This window comes from Gymnogyps californianus, chromosome 18, assembly GCF_018139145.2.
Source record: "Gymnogyps californianus isolate 813 chromosome 18, ASM1813914v2, whole genome shotgun sequence".
Taxonomy (NCBI): domain Eukaryota; kingdom Metazoa; phylum Chordata; class Aves; order Accipitriformes; family Cathartidae; genus Gymnogyps; species Gymnogyps californianus.
In genome coordinates, this window is record NC_059488.1 from 9,653,495 (window position 1) to 9,669,778 (window position 16,284).

General features: G+C 48.9%; 1 protein-coding gene across 1 annotated transcript in view; it reads right to left on the reverse strand.

Moving 5' to 3' along the window:
- Window positions 1–13,503, reverse strand: part of GPSM1 (G protein signaling modulator 1) — an 84,939-nt gene extending 71,436 nt beyond the window's left edge. The window contains exon 1 of the mRNA XM_050908170.1: window positions 13,456–13,503. The gene's annotated coding sequence lies outside the window, so the exon portion shown is untranslated. The remainder of the gene's footprint in view (window positions 1–13,455) is intronic.
- Between the last annotated feature and the right edge of the window lie 2,781 nt (window positions 13,504–16,284).

A 16,284-nucleotide genomic window follows, 5' to 3' on the forward strand; every position in this document is an offset into this window, starting at 1 on the left:
TTTTAGGTTTAGGTTAGCTCCTTGTTGCAACCTCAGAGGTATTGCAATGGCTTTATACAGAACACAGTAGTGCTCTGTAGCACTGAAACAATTCACTGCTCCCCTCCTCCCTTACGCTGGTGAAAGAAGGGAGGATATAGCATCAGGGTTACACACATGCCCAAATCAAGGGAGTTCATTTATCCTGACTACTGAATAATGCATGTCTTCAGAAAAAAAAAAAAATCTCTGTTCCTGCATAGAGACATCATCATCTAGCAGTGAAAGAAAGACATGGCACAACAGCAGGCTGCACGGAAAAATGCACTTCAGGAGCGCAGGCAGCAGCGACAGGGAGGGACAGGTGACAAGACAGCTCCTTACCTTAACCCGTAGGGGTGGTGGGCTGTGGGGAGCTGCTGACATGCAGGAACAACACTGCTTCCACAAGGATTTCGTGTGCTGGAGAAGCCTGCCCGTTTTAATCCAGGGCATTATGGAATGGCTGCATTTGTGCTGTACAGACAGCCTCTACGAGCCTTTCAGGAGCAGTTACATCCTCCAACACACATGGCTTTAATTGGGAATTCTTTTTTTTATTTTAATTCCAGTCACATGTTTTGAGCTGTTACTTTTCTCTCCTCTGTGTGTGTATATAGATAGATACATTTTTACGTCTCCTGTCTGTGTGCCATGTTAGCCTCAGGCAACCGGCTCGGAGAGAGCCGTCAGCCTTGACAAATGACTCAGTTCTCATTTGGAGCCAGGTCCATAAAGCATCTCCTTCCTTCCCTTCCTAAGGCTGCTGTTAGCACAGCCACCCTGGCCCTGGGCAGGTGAGCTCTGCCCTCTGCACATGGGCTTGGAGCTTCACTGAGCACAGCTGGAGCCTGACCCTACTTCAGCAAACCTGAAAGGACTTCTTGAAATCGCACTGATCAGACCCTCCCCCAGGGTCCTTCAGAAAAAGAGATTTCCACCACAGGAGAATGTCATTTTGTCCAGTGCAGGGGAGCCAAGGGAGCAAGTCACACAGCAGCTTTCTCTGTTCACCCCTCATCCTTGTGTCACTGCGTATTTGACTTTAAAACAGGGGCAGGGAGAGTCCTGGATGCTGGGGCCAGGACCGGTCCGGTCAGAGAGCACAGACCACGTAACAGAGGACGCCTGCTCGTTGATGAACCGACGTGCTCATCAGCCATGCGGCAGGACAGAGCCACAGCACGCGGCCCTGGCGCTCCTTCCTGCCGCCATATGGCACGGCAGGACACCTCGGTTGGAGGCCAGTGTGTCTCAGACACCCATGCAGCTTTCACAGGCTTTCTTTTTCCCCTGCTGGTCTCTCACACAACTCTCTGCAAAATGCTCACTCTATGGCATGACTGATGACAACTTTCTGCCAAAAACACTGATGCCAAAGAATGGCTTTATTGAAGGAAATGTACATTTTGCAGAGTTTTCATTTTCTTCCAGAACAGCAGAAGAAAAAGTGGGTATTTTCAACCATTTCATTGTTAACTCCTTAGACACCTGAACACGTTGTCAAAGCTCCCTGTCGAACAGGATCTCCTTGCAGAGCCTGTGGTATTTGCTGGCACACTTCTGCTGTTTGCACTCCCAGTGGTGCACATGAAAGGAATGAACACAGATAACAACAGCCTCCCTTTCTCCAGTGGCTTTACCCAGGAAGGCACCAAACCACAGACTTCAATTAACCAACTAGTTCATGCTTGCAGTTTCCTGGATTACAGCCCTGATGGAAGCAATTGATACAAGAGCTGGCCAAGGGCTGCAGCCTTAAAATTCTGGGCGCGTCGCAGTGAACTCATATGTGTTATTATTTAGGCCCGTGCAGGAGCTCAGACACTCAGCTGAACTCAGAGGCCAGCAAATGCCTCGAGGCACATGTGGAGTCTCACGATTCCAGGACATTCATCTGCATTTATGTAATTAAGTCCCTGTTCACTCGGCATGAGATGTTGGCCCATGGGTTTCCCAAGCAAGCTACTCCTCGCTGAAATCAGAAGGGCTTATTTGTCAGAAAGGAAAGAGAAACACACATTGCTTATGATGCTAGATATTTTCATTTGTTTAGTCACTGGTGGTTTATATTCCTGCCTTCATGCTGCAGGAGGCTTGGCCAGTAAACAAGTCAGATCCGACGGCCTCTGTGTTTTGCAGCAAGATACAATCCCCAATGCCATTTTCTCAATGCAAATCTCTGCAGACAGTTGCTAAAAAAGGGGCTGTTTTCTGATGCAGTGTCAGCTGTGATATGATAACTTTACAAGAGCATAGCTGGAGTACAGTAACGACAGGACCCTCCTCAAAGCACTGGCAGCCAGTGCCCATCCCAAAAGCTTCTGGCCCAACTGTGAAAATTGAGATGTGTGTTTTTCTCTCTTCATCTTTCACCATACCCCAAAGACAACCACCTCTCAAGGCAGGGCACCCGGGAACTCCACTCAGTTCTTATGTGGTGATTTTCTGACAAGCAACATTTTTCTCTGTGTGCCTCTGGCTTTTTAAATTAACTGCTCTGTTCTCAAAGTCTGCGAGACAGATAACTATGTAGAGTCACAAGCGCCTGAGCACTCTAACAACTTGGAGCTGTTCTCCTGCTTTCTTCAAGCCAATAGCTGGAGTTGGGCTCTTCATGGTGACCAGACCCCACGGCCACCCAGGCTGCTCTTTTTCCTCTCCCGGGGCCTGTGGTTTGCAGTGTGCCCACAACATTTGCAAGGCACACCTTGTAAATGGGCAGAGCCTGGTATTTAATTCACCACCTGGTAGGTTCCTTCTAAACAACCTTTTGCTCCCTCCCATATTAAGCAGAACAGCAGAACCATTGTAATATCGTGCAATGCAAGTGCTGCGCTGCCCTGCACAGTTCAGTAAAAGACAAAGCCAAGGTCTCCAATTCACAATTAACCTCACTGTGACATGGGCAAGGAAGTGCTGAAGGGAAGGAGTGGGTGTCAGGACATTCAGCTCCCAGCTTTGCCACCTATATTCTCTTTCACCCTGAAGACTATACAATTTCTCACCCTTGAAAACAGGAACAATATTTCCCAGAAAGGCTGCAATAAAATACTGATGTTTACCAAGCACTCTGAAACCCTGGAACGGATATAACCCTTCCAGGATCCACTCAGTCTGGCGCAGCAGCATGGGACGCTAGGCAGTACCGTAATACAAACTATGAATAACAGTAATTAACAAATAGCCCCAGAGAGATGAATATTAATTGGCACTTGCCAGCTCTCCTTGGGCATGAATGGATACTCCACAGATGGAGTGCATAAAGAACAACCTCAGTTCTGCAGTGTGGATCACAGGAGAAACTTGCCCCACAGCTAATTTGCACTCAAGCTGCTCCAAGCCAGAGTACAGAAAGTCAATAGCAATTTACACCAAAGTGCCCAGGGAGGTACCCACCAGCCAAGCCCCTGCGTGCTGTACGGGGCCAACGCTCAGAAGAGGCACCTGCTGGGATACCCATTAAAGAGCAAATATAGCCCGGTGGTCTGCAAAATCGCAAGAGCATCAAGAAAGTCATGGAAACATATAACCTGGCAAAGCCATTTGGTACAGCAAACCCCTCCATTCTCCCCGTAGATAGGCACGGCTGTGCAGCTTTTTTAATCAAGGCATAAAGAAACTCCACTGCACACGCATGGACCACTTGCCTGTCCCAGCAGTGTGCTGGAGCTTCCCCTTGGGAACTCAACACAACTATTAATTATTTGTGTTGCCACAACACTTGCAAGCCCCATGGCAAAGCTGGTCTCGCTGTGCTGAGTCTGCTGCAATCCTATAGCATAAGTCATTCCTCCACAGGCTAGACGGGGCAGGCAAGCACAAACGAGGCTGCAAATCAAATAACTTGCCCCAGGTCTCATCATGGATCAGCAGCCAGACCCATGTCCACAGCAAGCTCTGCACAGCGTCCAGGAAAGGGGCTCAGAGGGGCAGCACTTTGCTTTCGCACGAGCCATCTCGGTCCGCTCCCTGGCAGCCAGAGCGTGGGAGGGAAATGGAGCTGGATCCCCAGGGCAGGAAAGGAGCCCTGTCGCACAGCACGTGTTCAAAGCTGCTTCCCAGGAGCATCACACAGCCAGCATTTTCTGCAGCTCAGAGGGCAAACTGCATATATCAACTGACAGCACTAAGTTTTATCCATACATTTTTAAAAGCAGCTTCCAAGACAAAACATCTGCTCTCAGGTGGAGCCAGGGCTCAACATGAAACAGCTTCTACACTGAATTATGTTATACTAATAACATAGGTGTTTTCCCCATTTTAAATCCATTTTCTTAATCTTTCTCCTGCAGCATCCAGACGAAAGATGTGTTAGCCCCAGACTCCCAGAGAAGAGCCCCTCTGGCTGCTCCAGAGGGAAACAGAAAAGCATGAGGGGAGACAAGACAATCCAATATTCTTCATTCAAAATTCCTTCAGGTTTAGCAGCTGCACAGAGCTACTGACTCGCAGCAGAAGTGAAGCTTCTTTAGATATATCATTTCTAATCTCAGAGTCAGAAAGGAAAGGCCTGTGATTCCAGTGCCTGTCATCCTTGAGCAAAATCCTCTTGCTGAAAGAAAACTGGGAGTAGCAGAAGATTTTTAAGCTATTTATTTCTATGCTGAAGGTAGTGATCAGATAGTAGCACTGCCTTCCAAGTAATTCATTCAGGGTTTGTGTTGCTGCTCCAATGTCTAGGGCCTTGCAGAGGGGTCTTTTTATTGCTTCCACTGAAATAAGGAAGAGCAATCAGATATCAATGAGGTGCTTCAGCACATGCTTGCTCCCCCTTTCCCAGGCTTCAATGGGACAGGGATCAGTCAGGCACTTGCAGGATGAGGCCGTTACACTGGTTTGGCTGCCCACTTTGAAGGCTCTCAGTCCAATGCCTCAGATTCAGTTCTAAAAAGAGCCTGTATTTGCTCCGCTCCTGGTGGGAGCGGAGGCCATGGCTATTACCCTTACCAGCCCTGTCATTTAATCCCAGGAGAAGTTAGTTAAGTCAGTTAAGTACAGGGTTGTGCTGCAAATTGCTCATTTAATATTGCCCTTGAAACTGCACTGTAATGATAAATTTTCACTTCCTTCCCTAGGTAGTTGCATAACATTGCTGGGCATTGTTTAGAAAGCTGCTGCTGCGCTCCAAGCCAGAGGCAGCTGGTGTCCCTTTCCCCTTCTCCTCACCAAGAACTGGCAGGACTGTTACCTTTCTGGTTGTGGGTTTTATTGTTTGGTTGGTTGGTTGGTTTGTTTGTTGTTTTTGGTTTTGTTTTTTTTTTTTTTTTTTTTTACACTCTATCAGCTTACATTAAACAACAGGTAGATGTGACCTGTTGTTTGAATGCAAGTAGCCTTCCAACAACATTACTCCTACTTTCTTCAGCTTTCAGTTGGGAAAAAATATCCCCTTTATACCAGTTAAACCTAAGCCCGTTAGAAAGTCAGATCTGTCAAATAACATTTAATTAAAAGTATCTTTAGGGAGGGAGCAGCTCAGTCAATGGAAAGCTTTCCCACTGACAATATAAATAGCCCAGGCCGAGAATTCAACAGCCCCACTTTGTGGTCGGGCTACGCAGCCTGCGTGCCCAGACACAGAAGGAATTTTTGTTTCATGGCTTTGGTTGGCATGGTTTTTTATAACAGGGAAGTGGCTTTGAATTCTGGAGGCTGGGCTGGCTGATCAAAGTGATACACAAAGCAGGACTGGAACGGGGGAGAAACTAGGTATACTTGAGGAGCAATTTGGAGATAAAATTGCTCTTAAAGCAGAACAGCATCAAGAGTTAATAAGATGCACCCCTCCACTTTAGGAAACTTGCTGCTGGTGGCTTCTTGCAGCATAAGACCTGACAGAGTTCAAACCTGTTCTTCAAGCAAGGCTGAAGGCAAGTTTGGACATCACCTAAAGCACAAAAATAGAAGACAGCAAAAAAGCAACCATACCAGCACAAAAAATACAGTTTATATTCTCTGGTGACAGAAGGCCTGATCTGTTGGAGAGGAGGCAAGACAGCACAGATTAGAAAGCAGAGCTGGAACACGAGAATATGGGGAGATGAGGCTTGAGACATACCAGTATTTGCTCTAGGGAGAGCACGAACTGCACGTGGTTATGGTGCAGTAACAAAGTTGTGCCCTGGGGACACGTTAAAACAGCATGAATGCAGGAAGCCATAGGACAAGCTAGGAAGTCACTGGTTGTGCAGGGGACGCAGGACACAAGCCAGGGTCACCCCAGATCCACCTTGGGGCAGGATGAGGAGGGCTGGGCAGGTGGCAGCAGGCTGGACCCGCAGAGCGGCAAAGGAAGATCTGCCCTGCCCCAGGACTGCCATCTCCCCACCGCCTTTCCTCTGTCCTTGCTCAAGCTTCAAGCACACCTCCAGCTGAAAGCACCAGCAACATCCCAAGTACAGCAGCCAGCTTGGTGCCGGGAACCAGGAGCGGGAACATCACCCCTCAGGGCAGTCCAGCCTTCAGGGCTGGAGACCTCTTGCTCTAATGGGAACATACACACACACACTACTGGTTTGCATCCAGGCAGGATCTTCCATGCTGATGAGCTTCGTTTAGAAAACAAAGTCATTCTATTAACCCCAGTCCGTAAAAAAATCCCTTCCTATCTGCACAGCGTACTGCAGATGTTTCCCTCCAAGCCTGCAGGCCTTGATCAGTGGGGAAAGAAACTGATTCTCCAGCCTTTTACCAACATATCCAATTTTAAGCCTTCCTGCTGCTGGCCATGATTTTGCTCATCCTCAAGGCACACACCAAGGCAAGGCTTTCCCCTGTGGTTTAGGTAGTATATCAGAAATAAATCCAATGTCTGGGACACTCTCATGACTGAACTGGAGGAGGGGCATGCCATCTGAGCTATGCAGCCCGCTCCTGTCTCCTTCACCCAGGTATTTCTAGTCTCCCATCACCTGCCAAGTCTCTGCTATCGTCACCAGAGCGGTCATGGTTCAACTGCATTCGGCTGAAGAGAGGAATGGTTACAAAGGAATTTTAAAATCACTCATTATAACAAATCAGTATCTCAGCCTTCATAAAGACTTTTCATCCTTTGGTGCAATAGGCACTGCTCCCCTAACTTACTTTGAAAATAAAAGGCAGCAGATCCCTAGTTAGTTACATCCACCAGGAAAACAGAAATTAATTACACACAAGATTTTCACGTGGCATAAGCAAGTCATGCTGCAAACACCAGCCAAAGCTCTGACAAGACCTGGATCCAGCAGGAGCCAGAATGGGACCCACCACCCACGGAGGCAACTAAGTTGCAACACCTGGTCACCATGATCCAACCACGATCCAGTGGCTAAGAGGTCCTTGTTACCACCACAAACCCCAAGGACTTTCTCTGTCCTTAAGACTGCCCCAGCCAAGCCCCCACCAATCTCCTGGTTGTAGGAACCCTTTCCAGACAGTGTCCTTTCTCCCTTGTTAGCCACGAGCTCTTTCAGATACTTTCCCAGGAGGGATGCATCTGATGACTAATGCAACAGCTAGCAAAAGGCACCTCAGTAGCTAGTCATGGAGCACCGGGTAGCACGGCTCACTCATGCTTCACAGACAACATCCCAGCCTGGAAGGGTCAAAGGCTCCCTCACTTCCAGACCCAGCTGTCCATTCCGTTAGGCCCTGGAGTGACCAAATAGTGTGTTAACATTCATCTCGCAGGGAACTGGCTTCGAGGGGTGACTGCAGGCCACACACAAATGAATCACATAAGCTTATTTGACTTCAGTTGACACAGTAGCAAACACCGTCTAACCCATGAACGTGTGGCCAATGCACAAAGTTCTCTTTCTAGTCTGCTTGGCACAAATGCCTCCTACAACGTGAAGTATTTTGGGATAAAGAATCCAGAGGGACAGCTCTCACCCCGGGAGCACGAGGCACAATGAGCAGGAGGTCTGGCATAACTTGAGTCAGTGAAGTGCAAGTCAGTGCAGGGAAAAAGCAGTGTATCATCTCAACTTGATTTACATGTGCACATACAGGTCAAATTAACGCCCTGAAGACAATTGTTTGTATTGCAGCAGCACCTAGAGGTCAGAAGTAAGATGAAGATCACGCTGTGCTAGGCACCGTATAGGTACAAGGCACATCCCCTACCCATTTAACATCAGAGACCAAAGGGAGAAGGGAAAGAGAGCTTCTCTCCCCGCATCCCACAAGGTGAAACAGAGAAGAATCAAAAAGGATGCCCAAGGTCCTGGGGAAACCGGCAACAAAGCCAGACGCTGATTCCCAGTCCAAGGTCTGACCAACAAGGGTCCCTCTCCCTGCCGCGGTGGAAACTAAATGTTCCGCTTGGCTCCGCTTTGGGATGACCACATTACTCGCAAATGCTGAAACTACAAGCGAGTTGTTCAAAATGCCCCAAAACAGATGTCAACAAAACCAATACTGCATGCTAAGCAATCATGTAATTTTTTTGCTCAGGCCACCTATTATGCAGCACAGCTATTTTAGAAACGTTTGTCCCGTTTTTCACATCCTTCTGCCTAATGGAGACTGACTCCGTAGGCGTCCAAAAGAAAAGTTGCAATCTTTTAGAAACCTCTAAAACAGCATTGTCAAGTGTAATAATCAAGCAATTTCAAGTTTGATCTGCAGAGTGGAGAGAGACAAAAAAGGGTCATTCCCAGCTTTCTGGTGGTGCAGAACACCACATTCTCCCTGTGATGCCAACTAGCCCCCACTTTGCAAACCTGCCCACCCAGGGCAGACCACCTTCAGTCACAGCACTCATGACACTGTCATTTTCAGCAGGAAAATCCTTACCTGGAGACAAGAAGAGGACAGCTGTGGCAATTTGGAACATCAGAATAGGGATACAGGGGAAATCTGCCGGGAAGTCAAAGACACAAAGAGCAGGTAAAATAGCCTGCAAGCTCAAACAGGTTAAAATCACTTAAATGTTGTATTTTCTATGTAGATCCTGCTTACGTAACAGATGTCATCTGCACCAACTCCAAGTATTTTTATAAGGCAAAGATGTACAAGTAGTTACTTCCCATCCGTCCATCAAGAGCTACCCTAGGCATCAGCACCCTAGCCAGTCCCGCGAGCTCCTTGCTCGCACTGCCACCGGCTCAGCCTGGCCGCTCGGCGCGTGGCGAAGCGCTGCTCGCTCGGATGCACGCACAGCCAGACCAACTGCGGAGCAGCCTCCGGGCCGCTCACAGCGTGGCGGCAGCGGCTGGGCTCCCCAGCGGCCAGGCGCTCAGCCGGCTGCTCGGGTGAGGTGTGCTCCTTCTCCTGAACTCCGCCACCACCTCAGCTATTTCCAGGGTCTGCAATAGCTGCTACTGCAGGAGATCAGAGGTACCTTTAGCAAGTTCAAAGGGATCCCTTCACCTGAGCCCCTTCCTAGTCCCACAGAACAAGCTAATCACACTCTTCCTCTGCCATCCTCCTGTGAGCCAACAACTCTCCAACCCTCAGGCTCAGAGGATTTGTAGCAAGGCACAAAGCTCTTTGTCACCACACTGCTGCTCAAATCCCGCCCAAGTTAATATAGAGCCAGTAGTTGTCACCAGAAGGCTTATTCACTTGAGTATTCAGTAAAATTCCTAATGAACACCAGAACTGGCACTGCTGGGATGGTGCTAATTTTCACCTCTGAGGCCGATACAAAATATTTACCTTCTTTCTAAGAGGCGGTATTTAATTGTATCTTAAAAGAAAGCAATATGTAACTGCTTTTTTTTCTTTTCCTTTTGAATGAACAAAAGGCAACACTGCTTTTAGCATTATATAAAGTCCAGACTTGCAAAGTTTTGAAAGTTTACTTTACAAGTCCTAGCAGCTGGAGAATGATCAGAATATTTCATGGTGTTGTGATCCCTTGCATACGTGCAAAATGAACAGGAACCACTCCAGAGGGAGGTCCACCCCAACAGTGGACTTTCTTCCCAATTTGCTTTGCAAACACCAGTTTATTCTGCCTTAACACCCATGCTGAGTTATGCCCTCTCTCGCTGCCTTCTATGTCAGAATGCCAACAATTCTTCCATCTCAGTTTTCTGATCAGCATAGGAGAAAGTTGCCTTCTCTAGAAAGATCCGTGGCACACCGAGAGCGCGCTCCAATTGCCTAACGTGCATTCAGGTCAGGTACCCACTGTAGTGACATTAATGAGCGAGACCGAGACTGTTTATGACACAATCAAGAGAAGTTAGTAAACATTACAAAAGCCAACAGCTCTATTGAAAATATGTAGCACTGCAAGAGAACACAGACCAAGGGAAGGGAAAGGGAGGCCCAGGAAGGAGGAACAAAACGTGCTTTTATCTGAGTTCTCATCTCAGATTTATACTTTTCTGGCCTGATTGCAGCATTATCTAATGTTCTTCCTGTGTGGGATCAATAATGTCTCCGTGATGTCAATGCAGTACAGCGACAGTTTCCCCAGAACATGCCCATGCCTTACTCCCAGACTTGGAAATCTCCAGAGTGGCCTTTCAAAAGCAAAGGGCCAAATCCAGTGGAGCAATCTGGACACTGGCAGACTCATGCCCAGCATAAGCTTGACACACTCTCAGGAACCATGGTCCAGGGGAATCTTCTGGTGGGCTTGGTGCTTCCTATGCATTCCAGGTCAGCCAGCCAGCACAAAAAGGCAAGTGAGACTATCCGCAGCAGCAGAGAAGAGCAGGGCACCTGCTGCAAGCAGCAATTTCACAGCTCCCACAGCCCGGATTCTGTCCAACAAAAGTCCTCAGATGTTACACGCAGCCGAATTGGATGCACTTAAATTAGTACCAGATCAAAACCCCATGGAAGGTAAAGCATTAGCTCAGGCTCATGTAACACTTTCTCAACTCAAGTTTGCGGAGCACTATCGCAGAGCTGGACATTTCCAACGAGTCCCACCAGAGACCCTACGTTCAGTATCAGGAGCTGGCCACCGCAGATGCGCCAGCCCTGTAGAGAGTCACGACTGCTCAACTGCTTCCAAAGCCCTGTACTTCCAACAAGTCTCCCTCGAGACTAACAGTTCTGCTGCAGCAACAGCAATGAAATAAATGGCATCAGAAAGGTTAGCAAGAGCGGACTTAAAGAGCTGCACAGGACCTCTTTTACAAAAATGCATACGGTGTATTATTGTTGTAGCAGAGATACTCCCGACTTTGGTCTCTGTAAATAGAAGAGTTTGGCCCAGTCAGCACACAGATTGTCTGCTGCGAGCACAACAACAGAACAGATGCCTTTGTTTAGGATGGGCTGAATTTAAGGAAATATCAAGGGATGTAGTAAAATGAACAAACACTTTCATTTCTTTGTGGCACGCTTCCTTCCACCCCATCCCTCTTCCTAGAGGGAATATACCTCCCCTGGCCACCCCAATAAGGGGTCTGGTACTCCCTGCCTGCACAGGTGCCTTCTGCAGTTCTTACACCTGAGTTACTGCTCCCAGGCAAAAAAAAACACACTGAGAAAGACTTTGACACCAGTCATTGTGGCTTTACCACCCAAACAGTCGCCTGAGGTTCCACCTATCACCCTAGATATGCCTACTGGATGGAGTTTAGAGTCATTTACTTCAAGCTAGAAGCTTCTACACTGCCATACAAGTGAAGTTAAGGAAGAAACTCCAAGTTACAGCTCCAGTTAACAGTGCAGTAAAGACAGAGAGGCTCCATCGACATGTACTTTCAAGGCCTACAGAGCAAGCCTGAAGAGCACTACAAGGAATTTTAACACCACACGCCCTGCCAGAGCCACCCAGACTAAGCCACAGGAGAGGTGCTTCCCATTTCTCTTCTGTTCTCTCTTCACTAAACAGCTGGCAGCAGTGTTTACTGTGCTGGACAGGCACGCATTAGGGGTACACAGCCCCCCACTAGGATTTCCTTCACAAAAATGACCAAAGTCTATTCCCCAAAAAGTTTTCCAGAAAAATAAAAGAGAAAGAAAGAAAAAGATCCAGTCTGATTAAAAGCCAGTGTGTTTCTCTGCAGCTCTAGCTCCACCAGGGTAGGCAGACCAATGGTTTTAACTCTGCATTCTCTTTTCATTTTCCCAGGAGTTGCTATACAATAGAATGAAAACAAGAAACACCTGCTGTCCTAATGAACCTATACTCATTAAGCTAGACAACCCACTAGCTGCTGGGCTAATTATTGCAAAGCATGCAAAGAGAATTGATGAAAAGCTGCTATATTGCATATACTTCAAGCATTCTCCCTCCCCCCCGCCCCAGTCCAGATACTGCATTACCTGCACTTCTGACTGCTACCAGAGAAATAAAACACAATGAGGATGAACAGCATAAACAACAACGCTCCAAGCAATGTCGTAAGGCCTCAAATTGACTCCAGTTTAGACTTTTTTATTTTTGATCTAAATGAAAAGAATGGGCAAGATACGGTATTTTCATGAACGCCAGACAGCCTGAAGCTATTTTTTTTTTCCAGCCTTGTGTGAATTTCCGTAGCGCCCAATTTTAAAGCTGAGACTTAAAGTCTCAGCAGTGCGATCAAGAGCCTCCCATGCAAATGCCCAGCACAGACAAGGTTTCAGCATCAGCCTCCTTAACAGAAGGAGCTGATCGCTCCGGGCTAGTACCAAGGAAAACCACAGTTTCCCTCGCAGCAACCTCAGCGCCCACCATCCTATACACGAAGCAAGAGCTGCCCCATGGAGGAAACACCACGTCCTTCCCCTCCGTCTTCTCTCACTCTACTCTTGCCGGGTCCCCAGGCGTGCAACAGCTTCTCGCTTCCCATGGATGAGCGCTCCCTCCCCTCCCCGGAAAACCCGCGCCCGCCAGCCCCCCCCCCCCCCCCCGCCCCGCTCCCTCCCGCCGAGGGCCCCCGGGGGCTCTGCGGGGCGCGCTGCCGCGGCGGCGGGCGCAGCTCCGGGGGCCAGCCGGGAGGGTCCGGGGCCGGGCTCCCCGCGGCCGAACGCCCGCCCCGACCCCACTCACCTCGAGTAGAGCCGGCGGGCGGCGGAGCCCGGGCTGTCCCCGCCGGGCAGGCACGCCATGGGCGCCGGCCCCGCCGAGCCGCCCGCCGCGGCGGAGGCAGGCGCGGCTGCAGCCCGGCACCGGGCAGCGGAGTATGGCAGCGGCGGGAAGTGATGCACCGAGCAAAGAAACTCGCGGGCAGGCCCCTCCTCCGGCTGATGTCAGCCCCGCGGCGGGCAGCGGCCCTTCCTCCTCCGCCCGGCCCGGCCCGCCGCGCTCGGCGCTGCCGCCCGCCCCGGGGGCCGCGGCTCCCGCCCGCGCTCGGGCGGCCCGCGCTCGGACGGAGCGGGGAGAGCAGGGCTGAGCACCCGGGCAGGGCACCCCGCTGCCCGGGGCTGCCCTCGCCGTTACCCCTCCGCCCAAGACACTGTGCAGGGGAGCATCGCGGCAGCCCTGGCAGTAGGGTGGGCTGCAGGTCACACTCGTCCCCTGTATTTAGCATCACATTGCAGTGCCTCAACACTTACCTTCAGAGCTGCCACAGCAGGGAAAGACAGAGCCGCAGCAGTCCCATACACACACAGCAAGGTGCAGGCACCATACCTGCATGTTAATGCAAAAGGAGGGTGGCATAGCATTGCTGATTTCTGACCCACACCATATGTAGCCACTTAATTCCATGATAAGAAGCCTCTGTTTTTGCTTAGCCTAAGCCCTTTTGTCCTCAGAAGGAAATGCCTACCCCTGGAGGCAGTTAGGATGAGCAGCAGAGAGCAGGACCTGGCACAGCTGTGTCTACCTGATGTGAGTCAGGAGGGGTATGCCACAGAGGCTCACTCCCTCCCAGTAAGTCTGCACGAGCAGACTTAGCCACAAAGCAAAGTCTGGCTACTATCTCTGGGAGTGAGGAATCCACCAGGAAAAGGGATGTTTCCTTCCGGCCTACAGCAGCTTGCTTTCTGTGTTAACTGTGTCCTGTTGAACCTTAGGGTCTTTACTATTTATTGTCAACTGAATATCTCGAGGTGGTGCAGGTCATCTTCAAATGCTGCATCCAGCTCCCTCTGTTTTCCAAGGCTTGAGATGCTCCTGTAAAAGTGAGTGAGCTGGTCACTCAGCAGAGGCCTGTCTGTAAATTAGTGCCACTTACCCAGAACACCAAATTAAACATCATTATTGTCACAGATACCCCAAAGAAGTGCAGGTATAAATTGTGGCTTTCAGCAGATTCTAGCAGCTTGCTCTGCAGACACAAGAACCGTGTGGTCAGAGGGAATCCAGAGCCATGCCCTACTTACTAGACTGTTTCACCCTGGGGACCTGTACAAAAGCCCCTCTCAAGAGCAAGCAGAGATCCTGCTCAGGAAAAAGCATCATCAATAACACCCCACTAGCAAACCACAAAAGCCTCTTTCCCAAGAGCTAATTGATTGCGCATTTAAATTCAAAACAAAAACCCATAAACAAACCTGTATCCGTCTCTTAGCTTCGGAATAGTCTCAATTCTGTAGATAAACCACAGCACAGAAAGCTGAAACCATCCTGCCGAGAGCTACCTCCTCACCCAGGGAGGTGCGATGGTGTCCTGGCTATGTGCCATACCACCCCAAAAAGAAGGACTCTCTCTGCACCCCCGAGCAACAAGCTACAGAAGCCCTGCTAGAGGGACTGCAGGTGAACCCATGGGCCAGGCTGGGACGCCGTGCCTCACACCAGCCGGTTTTTACCCAGGTTTGTGGTTTCACTGCCAGCAGCAAACATCCTGGCGCAAGCAGCTGTTCACAAGCACGTGGAAACAAGGCACTGTTCAGCCCGAAGAGATTTTGGTATTTCCAGGGGGTGTGTTTGTCCGTGCCTCCCCCTTCCCCAGCCCCTCTTCAAGTCAAGAATACTAGTGCAAAAGATGAAAACCAGCTGCTGTTGCCGCCAGCTACAGCCGCAGGCAACAGAGGGTGCTTTGCTGCTCTAGGCCCACAGCGCTGGGTCGGCATTTAATGAATGTGGGCAGATAGAGTAATTGCCCTTTGGAGAAACAATGCTGGAAAGGGGAGCAAAAGAAAGGAGGGTGGAGGCCAGCTTCCAGTTTGGGCTCCAGCCAGCTATATGGTATTCCACAGAGCTCTGGGCAAATGGGTCACCCACATGTTAATGACACAGGAATCGCTGGGTCAAATTCCACAGCCTGGGTTATGCAGGAGGTCAGACGAAGATGAGCATAATGGTCCCCTTTGGCCTTAAAATTCATGAATTTGCCACGCATAATTTATCATCTGACAAACTCAGCTTTTTTTCTTCTTGTAGAAGTGGCAAACAGGTCACAATAGATTTGAATTCATTAGATGAAATAATTCAATTACTTTGCTGTGGGTTGGGTTTGGTTAACCCTACATATTCATGCCAAGAAGCTTCCTGCAAGTATTTGGACCTAAGCCACAACTCAGATCCATTGCTCAGCTGCAATGAAACAGGCAAATTACAAGAGTACAGAGAGAAAGAAACTCCAGTACTTTAAAAATGCCACTAATTCATCTGGTGAATTGTGTCCACATTGTGTCATGTGTTGGGAAGGACACGGAGCAATTAGAAAGACTCCAGATGAATGCGACAAGTGTGACCTATGAGAAAGAGGTAAAAGAAATTGATTTGTTCAGTTCAGATAAGATCAAGAGGAAGTGGAGTAGTAATCTTCAAACATGAAAAGGGCTGCTGCAAAGAGCGGCAAAAAGGAGGAATGGATCATGAAAAAGAGGGTAGGATACAAAATAGCCGGGCTAGAATCCATCAAAGGTGATGCAAGGTTCATTTTAGTTAGTCAGACATTACTTACCTCTGCACCTCCAACAGCTTTTTTTTTTTCTGCAATCTTAAGGCACATCATCCTGTTCCTCCTAGTTACTGAATGTCTCTACATCTTCACTTACAAACACAGGCAGAATCACAATACTAAGCAATAGGATTGCAGGATCCTTAAAACTTCTTGAGCAGTTTTTAGTATTTCTTTTAAAAATTGATGTCCAAAGCTATCACAACACAATATGAAAGAGCTCTAACTATTGTCACATTCCCACCACTTGGAAGAGACAACCATGAAAGCAACAGGGCACAGAAAGCTGAAGGGAAGACAGCAAGACAGTAATACAGAACTGTGATACAGTAGTCAACCAGCAAATTTTGCCAATCATTTAAGGATTGCTGGGACATAGGAACATTCCTCCACTGCCTCAATGTCTTCATCATCCGGACACACGAAGGAGTCAGGCACTCTCTCCAAAACACAAAGATCTTTCTTAATTAGCATGGAAGCTTTCCTGCAGCTCATGAAATGGATTGCTGGTGGCCTCTGCTGGGGTTTATGT